The sequence below is a fragment of the Vulpes lagopus genome, chromosome 2 (genome assembly GCF_018345385.1).
Source record: "Vulpes lagopus strain Blue_001 chromosome 2, ASM1834538v1, whole genome shotgun sequence".
NCBI lineage: Eukaryota > Metazoa > Chordata > Mammalia > Carnivora > Canidae > Vulpes > Vulpes lagopus.
Genome location: NC_054825.1, coordinates 111,395,828 through 111,408,896, shown reverse-complemented (window position 1 = coordinate 111,408,896; position 13,069 = coordinate 111,395,828).

Here is a 13,069-nt window from a genome sequence, read left to right as displayed (position 1 = left end):
TGGCCTTTATTAGGTCGATGAGACAAATGGGGTCCTGAGTTAGGTGACAGGACAGAAGGGCCAGAGCTGATGTCAACCCCGAAAGACTGAACTCCAGAGCCACACGCCCCCAGCCCCTGCGCGGTTGCCTACAAGCCCAGCAGAAGTCAGTGAGAGAACAGGACCCACCACACAGATTTTGCCTAATTTTCCTCTGGAGAGATACATCAAGAGAAAAAAATATATAGATAAATCTGAATTCCCAAAGCCTGTAAACCAGCAAGGAGAGGAACAGAAATAAGCATGGAGGAAATGCTCAATGTTGTTGTATATCTGAAAAATTCCATTTATACTTAACCAGAGAGTGAGATACACACGCATCAGCTGGCGTCATGTGGAAGGCACAGCATGTCCCTATGCAAAACCAGGTGCAGGCACCCTCAAACCAGAGATCCTAAATGGCCGGGTGCCACATGTATGCACCCTGATGTCAGGGATGAGATTTGGGTGTGGGCAACATCATGCTGTGTTTGGGATCTCAGCTTGAAATCACAGTGGGGACCCTTCCCCAGTCTGGGTGCAATGAGGCAGGTTTCCCACTTTTCAAGTTGTGGTGGAAATGGATGGACCCAGTGCAGCTGACGGTATCAATAAACTGCAGCACCGAGGGCTGTTTGTAAAAGCCCATCTTGCATTTTCCTCGCAGGGCCTTCTTCCTGGGCTCATGGAAAGGAGGAGAAAGTGGGAGCAGGAAGACGCTCGAGACCGGGACAAGGTAAGCCTGGGCCTCCCGGGTGCCTCCCCTGCCTCCCTGCCTCTCTGCCTGGCTCCCAGGTTGAGTCGGGCTGTCTTACCTGAGAGAAGGCCCCAAGGTTGGGGGGGGGGTGGAGGGGAGATTCACCATGGAATCTAGAAGAATATGATAGCGGAGTAGACAAAAAAGGAAAGGATTCCAACAAATGCTTTCTTTATCGTGAGAATACTAACAAAGCCCAGCTATAAAACATATCTTGTCCTGTTACTAATATTGTCTAGCTTTACATCTGATTCTTGAAGTGAAGACTATAGTGGTGGTTGTTTGTGTATGTTTGGGGCTGTCCAAGAAGACCAGCCTCCTTCTACCAGTTTCTTTTCCTGAGGCGACCTCGGCTGTACGTGAGTGCTCCCCAAATGTGCCAAGTTGTAGTGGTCACCAGGGGCACTCTGCAAAAACTTGGCATTCCAGGCCTTTCCCCCAAGACTCAGATTTAGTTAGTCTGTGTTGGGGCCCAGGGATCTGTACTGTTTCCAAGCTGCTCAGGTAATTCCTGCAATTCCAGTCATTAGACCAGTCAGGGAGATCCTGAACTGATCAGCCTGCTGGGACTGTAGGTGCTTGGTTCTGTCGGGCCCACGTGAAGTTCAAGGATGGCTCGTGATCATAGAGAGCGCTTCTCCTTTGGAGCGCTCACTGAGGATGTGTTCTGGTTTCTGTGTACTCATCTCCTCACCAAAGAGCCCAGGGGCTTGAAAATGCCTGGTTATTCATCCTTTCACACCCAGCCTCACGATTCTTACATGTTTCTTGTTTTTTTTTTGTGTGTGTGTGTGTTTCCATTTCTTTGAAATGATTTCAAACCTAATATTCTTTCCTTTGGCATTCAGTTGGGTTCGACTTTAACTTTCCAGCTACTTCTAGTCTTATAAAAAATTAATTTCTCCTCATTTTCTAAATTTAGAGTGGTGTCTTTTATGTGCCTGTGTTCGGACTTTTAAAATATGACCTCAAAGACTATACTCGGTAACACCTTTAATTATGCTACATTTAATACTATCGATCTGTTGTTTTGACCAGTCTGAGCCCGGGGAATCTAGCTCTCTGTCAGGTACTTACTGCTTTTCAGAGACATTTGCAGTCTCCCGTCAACTAATTTATCCCGGAAGACCAAGGCTGGGGAGTCTAAGTATTTACACCATGCCTTGGATATTTTTGATATGCATCTGAAAGTTGTAATAATTGTACGCAAGGAAGAATAAGTGCTAGATTTGCTCATCTTCCGCTACTGTGTGTAATAGATTCATCTGTGCACTAAAGATGTAAAGATACAGTCTTACTTTCTAGCTCGGGAAGTAGGACATGAACATAAAATACAAGTAAAACATTTCTTTCAGAACAAGACTATGTGTAAGTCAGATGAAAAGGATTCCCGAAGTAAAGGATACCTTTGCCACTTGTTCCCTTGCCAACATGGACTTCTCCAGGAGGTGAGCTCCTTTCCAAAACATATGAGAATTCCTTTTTTCTTTTTAAAGATTTTATTTATTTATTGGTGAGTGAGGGAGTGAGTGACAGGGAACACAAGCAGGTAGTAGGGGTAAGGGGCAGAGGGAGAGGGAGAAGCAGGCTCCCTGCTGAGCGGGGAACCAGGCTCAGGGCTCCATCCCAGGACCCTGGGATCACAGCCTGAGCTGAAGGCAGATGCTCAACCACTGAGCCACCCAGGCGCCCCTGGGGATGCCTGTTTTAAATATGTCTTTCTACACTTGTGTCCACAGCCTTTTCACAGGTGCACGAAAGAACCGTCACTCTACAGCGTGGTAGCAGACTATTTCCCAGTAAAAGCAAAAGTGTCATAAAGACTCATCAGGAAGAAAGAAACTGGCATAGTGTAGATCTAAACAGAAAACCAAACTAACTCCTGTGGTTTGAGATCCTCAGAGGCTGTAGGAAGTAGCCCTGGAGGAAATCAATCATTATTATCTTTGAGGATTATGTAATAATGCCTCCCGGGGCCTGGAAACTGTGAAAACATCTTACTCACACCCACTTAAAATCAGTGTTGCTCCTACGAAGCACACGGACACTTGCAGAATGGAACTAACCCTCACCTGCATGCCAAGAGAACACGAGTGTGTCACCTGGTGAGCTGTGTCCCCCGCGCTGGGTACCAGACAGGTGCAAAGTCAAAAACGTGCACGATTGCATGACTGGTAGACAAGGCAAACATGAAACCAAATGTCTAAAAAAATACTGTAATAATGGCAAACGAGAGAGCAGGGAGAGAGGAAGTCTTTAAAACCTCTACATCATCTGTCCTGATTCGGCACCTCCGGATGCTCTGTGCCCCAACTCCGAGGGCTTTCCCAGGCCCGGTGCCAGGGCCCTGCACCCTGCACCTGGCCTACTGCTACGGCGTGGGTGCTGTCACAGAGAACAGTGCTCAGGCTCACAGGTCAGGGTCTGCTTGGTGGCACAGGTACCATGGTCCCCTAGGTCCCCTGGGGAGCGTCGTAGGCTTTTTTCCTCACCTGCATGAGGAGGGAGGCCGCCATCCCCCTACTCCCCTGGACTGAACAGGTACACCGTGTACACAGACACACAGGGCCTGGCACCTGGCCCAAGGTCACACCCTGAGAGGTAGGACGTGAACTTGGATCTTCAGGCCCAAGTCTGTCTTGCTGTCTCCAGCTCCCTGGGCCAAGGTGAGAGGACTGAGGACATGGGCTGCAGGGAGCGGAGAAGGAGAAGGAGAAGCTGCTTCCTCTCTTTAGAGCCCAAGGAAACGAGGCCACTTTGCAATCAGGAGGGATGAAGATGGGGGCGGCCACCTCTCCACCTGGGGGCCTTGCCAGCTGAGTGCAGATGTCCTGGGGTGGGGGTGGGGGGGGTTCGTAACAGGGATGGGAGTCACGGCCCGGAGCACGTTCTCTGACTCAGAGGCTCTTCTCTCGGCGCACAGAGCGGGTGGCTGCACCCAGGCCACCAGAGCGGTGCTGCCCCTGGGCCGCTTGCAGGGAACGTCCGACTGGAAGAGTCCCACAGATTCTTGCTGCAGAGGAGTGACTTTCTGGTCATTTACAGGGAAGAGTGTCTCCCTTTTAGTGGCCAATTCAGGCCCGGCTATTAGCATTTGAATCAGCCAGCCGTGCTGTTTTGATTGAAGAGAGAAACCCAGCCTTTGTTGTAGCAATTTAGGGGCGTGAGTAATTTTCTGTGCTCCTTTAATCAGCTCTAACAGTCGGGGAAATGGCAATCTATAGCAAAAGTGTGGTCTGGCTTCGGAAATGCAAATGAGGCTCTCGTCCTGAAGATTCCCCGAGTCAGCTTCTGATCCCGCCTGTGGCAGCTACGTGAGCTCCAGTGGCTTCCCCTGCGCTGGCTGTCCCTCCCGCCAAAAATTGGCTGAACGTCTTCAAAATGATCTCTTTGTTTGGATTAAATCGGTGCAAGTAAGAGGGGGAACGCAACAGGACTGGGCGGGCACACAGTGGTCAGCGCCTCTTCCCTGGGCTGGCTCCCGCCTCCTGTGGCTGGATGTGGCCAAGCCCGGGGTCACGTCCAAAACATTAGTGAAGCTGAGGTCTTCTCTTACATGCTCTTTGTAACTTACTCGCTTAGGAGACCTCCGATTCATTTTGTAGCTAAGAAAACTGCGAAATTTTAAGTTTAAGGAGGTGGAAGACCAAGTTTTCCAAAATCATGTTTGTTTTGTTTTTCCTGCATTTAGTCTGCATTACATACCCTTATCTCGTGTGTGCACGCGCGTTTGTCTCTGTGTGTGTGTGTGTGTGTGTGTGCAGACTCGGTGACGACTTGGGATTCCAACGCAGTGACTAGGGAAAACCCGCTTGGAAAAAACCCCATGTCTTCACAAAGTCGTCACATTTGCTGCCAAGCTTGGAGCAAAGTTTCACACTGTGCCGGGTTTTGCACGGATACTTGGACAGAGGCCTGGATGGTGAGTGTGCACCTCTGAGCGCCTCAGGGCTTCAGCCCTGCAGCCAAATGGAGGGTGCGGGGTGGGCCAAATATCCTCCCTGAGTCTTGACCAAAGGCACCTGTAAACACCCCGGAGGGCGTGTGAGCCCCCAGGCCCCGGGCAGGGGGTGCACCAGGACCCCACCATCGGTTGGTCGGTAGGCCTCGGGCACCAGGCAGGGAGGAGCTGCGGAGATGTGGCAGGAGCCTGGCCTGCTCCACCCAGCACCTTCAGAGATGCCAACGGGAAGATGCTTCACCCCGCTTGGCCCAGGACCAGATTCGGCACAACATATCAGAACACGTGCCTTCCGAGGGCATCTGCGCACACAGAGGGCATCTGTCCACTGTCTGGCTAACATATCTGCTGGCTTCCTTTCCCCACTCCCGTTTAGATGATGGGCAACGTCCCTCCTCTGAGACTGGGCTCCACCCACTCCCTTTACCTCATCCCTCTTGGTAGCTGACCCATCACTTCCTCCAGGAGGCATTCCAGGATTTATCTACTTCTTTCACTAGCTCCTGCCTCAGCTGGGGCTAAACTTGCCCATCCACAGGTTACATTCTTTAGGAGTTTCAGCAACTAGGCCTCAAAGGCAGGCACCGCGTCTTGTAATTATCGTGTGTCCTCCCGTGGGCCCGAGTACTTTTCCAAGGAAAGCAATTTGTCAGGCAGCTGTTCCCCAGGAGCTGATAAAAGGCTGTGTTTGTTTCTACCTTGCTGTTTGCTGTATCGTGTGTACAGAGACAAATGGCAGGCCGGGCTTTTAGGCACCTGCCTCATCCCAGCGTGAAAGGGCACCCGTGTGGGGGTGGCCGCTCTTGATCCCCTGGGTCTGCTGGCGAACTCCCCCACCCATCCTGACCTGCTCAGTGACCCCATGGCCTTGCTGTGGGCTAGCCCAGGGTGGCTCACTCTGGACCCTGGGTCACCTGGCCTTACCACGAGAAGCAACGGGGAAGGAAGGAAGGAAGGAAGGAAGGAAGGAAGGAAGGAAGGGAGTCCCCTGAGGTCATTAGTAGCTGTGACATTGAGCACTTCTTTCTTTGGCTCTAGAGTCTGTGTCCTCAAACATAACATGGCAACAACCATCATCCCTCCATGTCCTCATTGAGCTGTTGTGGGAACTAGTGGGGTCTGTGGTCATCACCGCAGCGTGATGTGGTCACTGCGGGTCTGTCATTTGACCTGGGGCAGTGCCCAGGGGAACCCACAGGTCCTCAGCCTCCAGGGAACTCCCCACCACTGTCCCCAGAGTCACAGGGCGGCAGGGGATGCAGGCCAGGGAGGGAGGGGATGGCAGTGACGCAGGTTCATCTTTTGTCAGCACCGAGAGGGAGGGGGCAGTAGTGAGGGCCCCCCTGTGCAGGTGTCCCTGAGGGCCTGCGTCACTGCATCCTCCTGATGCCCCTCTGGTTGATTCCATGTTCTCGTCCCATATCCGAAAACAGGCTCAGGAGCTCTGAGGCTCTCATGTCCCCAACGGCACACGGCCTAGCAGACACCGAAGGAAGCAGACACCAGGAGCCATCCGGTCATCCCTCCACACTTCTTTGGTCCCAAACTTCCCAGAGCAAGGCCCATTTTATGCCAGACTTTCTTTTTAATTCTCTGTAGGAGTCAAAGGATTTTGACTCAAAGCAATTTCATGGGCTATAACAGTGGGTGGATTTCATACAGAAAATCCATATAATTCATGTAATTCGTCTGCACACGGGTGCATACTGCATGGGAGCCGGAATGCTTCCTTCACCCACTGCTCACCACTGCTCCGTTCAAGATGAATATGAGCCAAGGGCTCCCGGCAAGAAAAAATCTTGAGGGCATTCTAACAACAGCACTGTGTGTTCAAGGAGTGCTGAGCTTGACAGCTTGCTTCTCTGTTTGCTTTTCTCTGCTTGGTGCTACCCTGAGCAGACTGCTGGAGAAGAGAGACTGCTCTGCAGATGTGGCCTCAGAGGGCAGAGCCGGAGATCTGGTCAGTGCCGTCGGGGGCTGAAGACACATAGTGAGGCTCTGTCTCTGGTCCAGAGGGGCCGTGGGCAAGGGGCCAACACGGGGGAGACTCCCTGCCGCATGTCAGCAGACTCTCTGGTGGAAGCTCTCATGCATGTAGGAGGGCTGCCTGTAAGCAGTGGCTGCCATCTAGAATGAGGGATGAAGTAGCGTGCCATTTGTACCAAACTGCATTGCCCTTCTGGGTCTCGATATGGTGACCAGAGAACAGAGAGGTAAATTTCCACTTTAGGGAGATAAAAATATAATCTTTTTTAAAAAAGATTTTTATTTCTTTATTCATGACACAGAGAGAGAGAGAGAGAGAGAGAGAGAGAGAGAGAGAGAGAGGCAGAGACACAGGCAGAGGGAGAAACAGGCTCCTTGCCAGAATCTTGATGCAGAATTCCATCCCAGGACCCCAGGATCACAACCTGAGCCAAAGGCAGAAACTCAACCAGTGAGCCACCCCGGCGTCCCTAAAAATATAATCTTGAGTCTGACTTAAAGACAAAACACCATCAAAGCAGCACTTGCCTTTCCATGCACTGGTTTCTCTGCCCCTTCCGTCCACCATCTGGGTGCTGCCCAGCGAGGCCGTTGCTCAGGTGGGTGATCAGACAAGATGAACTTCCAGAGTATTACAGGGGATGTAATGGTATTTCTTGGCAATAAGGAATGATCTCCCAAAATATTAAATAGTATGCAATGAAAAAAATTTAAAATATAAAGAAATCTACATCTTAATGATCCTTCTAGTCCAACTTTACCAAGTTCTGTTTTAAAAGTTATTACTCATATTCTGACTGTAATGAAAATGGCAACAAAAACTGAACGTCATATTTGCTTCCCAAAGTTGGATTACCTGCTACCGGGTGGATACAGGCTGCGTGAGTGCAGCCTGGGCTCAGGGGCCAGAGGACAAGGGACATGGGACCACCTAAACAGCCGCCCACAGCACTGCCCACCCTCAGCTTCCTGAAAGGCATCAGCCCAACTGGTAAAACCAAAGACCCCAGTCGGAAAACCAGAGCACACCGAGCAGCCCAGCGTGGCATGTGAGTGGTCTAGACAAATGCCAGCCAGGAAAAATATTGCAAAAACAAAAACAAAAAAATCCCAAACTACAGTTTTTAAGAATTGGACAGTGACGGGGTAAACAGAATTGAGAGGTAAGAGTGCCAGGTCGAGCGTGGCAGGCTCCCAGCTAGATCTCAGCCTAAGCCCTCTTTCCCTGGGAAGCCTTCCAGTGTGTCCCCAGTGGATGGTGAGTCCGGGCTGGTCCTCCCACCCCATGCTCTGTCCTCTTCTCCGGCTCTTCATTTGTCTGTCTACCCTTCCCCCAGCGCCCCAGCACCCCCCAGGTTGGTAACCCAGTGAGGGGGCATGGGCTAGTTTGCTCACTGCAGTGCCTCCCACTCAGTTATTGGCAAACATCAGGAGTTCGGTTAGTTTTTCTTAAATGAACGAATGAACTCGTTCTGGTTCAGTTTTCCACCTATGTCTCTATAGTGCCCACTGCCCTTCTCACTCCAAGGCAGGATGGCATCATGGGCATTACAGGACACATCGACATACCTGATTCAACCCCTGTCTGGCTGGTCTACCTTTGCCGGGGATGGCCTTGGTTTCCTCATTTTGTACAGTGGTTACAGAGATACCTACTATAGGAAGGTTGCAAGGACTCAGTAGAGTAATGTCCAGAAGGTGCTTTACGTACACCAGCTACCAGCTCTCTGAACGCTGAGCTCTTCGCACACACTGAGCTCCATGTCTGCAGGTAATGCAGGGAGCAGTTGTGGAGAGGATCCAGTATGTGATGCAGCTCGTGCTCCTTTGCCAGGCACCTTACATCCCTTCCCAGTTACCAGGTCAGCCAGCGGAAGCAGTGTTGGCGAGCCGGCCTCCTCCTACCAACTGTGGCGAACCACAGTTGCAGCCTGGCCTCTGATCATGTTCAGTTGTGTTGTGAGACAGGTGGTTTTAGTGGTAGGCATTCTGATGTGGCATGGTAAAGCCTTCAAGACAAGGCACCTGGAGATAGTCTCTTACTACCTTTGTATCTTGTCAACATCCACTTTTCTTTTCAGAGTCCTTTCCAGCTTGAGTGAAATGAACAGGGTTAATATTCTTATTACTGCACCTTGCACTTTAAAGTATAACCATCATATTATCTCAGCACAAAGATGAAGCTTAGCCCTGAGGCAGGAGATTTTCAGAGAGCTGGAGAAATCTGGCACATACTCACTGCTGGCCGATGGCTGGTAAGGAGTTGGGAGCTCCTCTTAATACCACTTAATTCTACTTCCTGCCCTCCCTCCAAAATATGTCATAGATGCGTTCTTCTGGGCACCTAAGTATAGACCCACAACTGAAGACAGGACAGGATCATCTGACACCAGTTGTCCTCTGATCTCTGTTTCTTGGGTAGCCCTCAAATTCTACTAAATTATAGATGTTTTATAGATGTTAACTTCAAGCCAACACACATAGCAGGTGTACACTCCTGAGTCATTGATTTGTTTGGATTATTTTTTTTTTTTGATTTTCATACAGGTTGCAACAGAAATTTTTTTTCCTGCACGCACATGTTCACATGCATGCAACCACACTTGGTTAATAGTGATTTGTTTTCACTTCTCTGATAATTGGTTTTGGTAAAGATTAGTTTGTCTTGTTAGAAGCAGATACTATGTTATTTAGCTAGTATCTGTGGCTCTCAAAACATTTTCCAAAGCAGAATTGTAGACTAAAATGTTAACCCCAAATTTACATGATTTATTTCCAAAATTTTGAAGAATGTTTCCATGATTTTTCCAGTGATCAAAATTTCCAGTCTGAGATACAATAGCCTTATGGATTCATGTGATCAGGAAAAGCGGTATAGATATTGGCAAGTGTGAATGTATACACAATAAAAAATTTACAAGTGAGACAGTCTTCAGAGAGCCCTATTGGGAAAATCTGTTGACAAACATATAGTAAATCGAGATATTTAACATAAGATTCATAAGCTTGAAGGTGGGGGGCATTAAATGCTTAAAATATATTGTATATGATTATGTACATATGATTTTCTTGAAGACAGGATTCATAGGGTGTTGTGTTTTTTTAAAAATAAGTTATAAAGGAGGTCTTTGATCCAAAAATGTTTGATGTTATGAAGTTCAATGAAGTGGAAAAAAATCTTATATTTACAAAAAATAATATACATTGGTATTAATACCACTTTAATATTTCTGTGTAGACAATAATAATTTAAATACAGTCTTCAAGTCTCTCTGTCTCTTTCTCTTTTCCTTTAGGATTAACCTTTCAGAACACAAAAAAAGTGAACCTGCTCCTTCCAGAATGACCACAGTATATCTAAGTCTGGAGCAAGTAATTCAGACTCACCACATGGGTTGGCTCCTGTCTTTTTGTCTGCCCTAGGGGCTAGATGATATAGTTCTGGGTAAGCAAAGGAAAGTTAGAGTAGAAAGGAAAACAGGAGTTGTTGGAGGATGGGAGGTTGTGGTCAGAGCAAGATGCTGAGCAGGATTTTTGAATCTGAGCAGGTCTGGGCAATGCCCAGAGGCAAGCCCTCCATGGAATTTGGGGGCTGAGAATTAGAATGGCTCAGCTGCCTGAAGAGAGGAAATTCCCAGGATAACAGCAGGAGTGGGGTGGCAGTGGTGGTGGTAAATTGTTTCTTAACTCCTTGGTGGATAAGAAAAATGACCAAGAATTAGGGTTCTAAGAGGCAGTGGGTAGCACACCCCATGGCACTTGGCCTTTGGAATTTATATATAGTTTTCCCTTTCCTTCATTTCAGGAGGCTAGGACAGCAAGGCGATACTGGAACAACTATGTGGACCAGGAATGAGACCATAGCATCCTATCTTGATGGAAAGGATGAAGAAATGTTGAAACTTTCAAAGAAACAATTAAATGGCATATTTCTTTTTCTTTAGAGTTATGATAAGCAAAATAGCATCATCCACTAAAACATATTCATTATAAATGTGACATTGTTCATACAGAAACCCAGAACCATGAATGAGAACAAATAGAAAAAAGAGACAGTAAAACATGACTCACAGAGTCAAAATAATGGAAATTGTTAGATGGAGAAAAAAACTTAAGTATGATTTATGGTTAAATTTTAGAAAAAAAATTAATTATAAGAAAGCACTTGGAGACTCAAAATGAATCAAAGATGTTTGAAAAAGAATGAAATAGAACTTTTAGAGTAGAAAATTAATAAATAAAAAAATAATGAAGGGGTTAAAGAACAGATTAGACATTCCTGAAGATAGAATTAGTGAACTACATAGATCAAGGTGGATTATCCAAAATATAGAAAAGAGAAACAAAGAGATGGAATATATAATGGAGAGGTTAAAGGAAATAGGTTCCAGTAAGAAAATCCAACATATGTTTAATGATAGCTCCTCCAGTAGGAACAACTGAGAGAATGGGGAAGAAGCACTATATCAAGGGAAAAATTTAAAAATCCCAGAATTGATGAAAGAAATCAATCCTTAGATTTAGAGATCCCAAGGAATCACAAGAGCAATAAATAAAAAGAACAGTGAATGTAAAATGAAGTTATTTAAAGAAGCCAGAGGGAAAAGACAGGTCATTACAAAGGAATAACAATTAGAAAAACAGATGACATCTCAGTAGTAGTAACATTGAATAAATTTTTGTAAATTATTTTAGGGAGAATAAATAGAAAATTTAGTCCTAGCTATGGAATAAATTTAATGAATAATTTCAAAACCTTCTAATAGGGGCACCTGAGTAGCTTAGTTGGTTAAGCACCTGCCTTTGGCTCGGGTTGTGGTGCCAGGGTCCCGGGATTGAGCCCTGATTCCCTCATCTGTGGGCTTCCTGCTCGGCAGGCAGTCTGGTTCTTCCTCTCCCTTTGCCCCTCCCCACTGCTCATGCTCTATCTCTTACTTTCTCTCTCAAATAAATAAAATCTGAAAAAAGAAACCCCTCAAAATCCCAAAGCCTTCTAACAAAGAAAATGAGAAAATGAGAAAATGAGACATTAATAAAATCTGAAAAAAAAACCCCTCAAAATCCCAAAGCCTTCTAACAAAGAAAATGAGAAAACCCTAGGCCCGCCCATCTGTTTTCACCCATGAATTCTCCAAATGCTTAAGTAAGGAATAATGTCACCATTCATATATGAGCTCTCCAGGAAATGGGAAAAGAAGGCACATCTCCCAACTCTTTGTGTGAACCCAGCATCAGTAAGAAGGCTGATCTCATTCAAGAATGTAGCTGTAAAAGTCCTAAGCAAAATATTAGCAAATTGACCCCAGTAATATAGAGTTCATTTCAATAACTTCTGCTCTAATAAAAATAATCACAATTGATGGGCAAGAAGGAAATTGCTCAATTTGTTAGTGTATTTAAAGATATATTTGTAAGAAAATGTACTTTGTGGTGAAATAGTGAAACTTATCTTTCTGAAGTTGAAAGTGATAGAAGGATGCCCGTTCTTCTCATTTCTAGTCAAGGTTGTTCTGGAAGCTTGACCAGTATTATAAGCAAGGAAAACAAAGAGAAGCTACAATGTTTATGAAAGATATAAAACTATTTTTTGTAATGGAAAAAATCCCAAAGAACATAGAAAAAAAAGAAGGTGTCATATGATTCTGGAAAATGGTTAACTCTAAAAGGGAGGTAGGGGCTCTTGATGGGAAAGGGAACTCTGGATGCTGGAAACAGGTTATTTCTTGACCTGAATGATGGTTACTAAGTGGTTGCTTTATATTGAGATTCTACATGAGATTTATATGAAATTTTGTAAAGGGAGGGATGAAGTGTCTACATAAAAATTATAAAAATTTTATAATGTTATAAAATATTTTTTAAGGATGACATTTATGCTAGCAATAAAAATTAATTACCTAGGAGTTAATTTGGAAAAAGTTGTGTGGAAGAACTTTATGAAAAAGTCATAAAACATATTGAAAGACATTAAAAAGACCTAACTAAAAAGAGGCATTATGCTCTTGAATAGAAATACTATGTATTTAATTGGTGTGAGTTCTCAATGTGATCTTTAGATTTAGTTCAATGTCAGTAATTTTTCATGAAACAAACTAATTTTGAAGACAAACTCGACAAACAAATTTTGAAGTTTATGTTGAGAAGCTACAAGCTGGAACAGGTAGGACACACTGGAAACAGAAAACTGTAAGGTGGGGATTGTCCTACATGATATCAGGCCCTGATTTAAAATTCTATAGCAACTTAAATGGCAGTTTAACTTCCTTCCTAGGCTTATAGCCCAGCTGTGGACATTCTTGCACCAGGGCATCAAAAGTTACATATAAGAATTTTCTTGGGGATGCCTG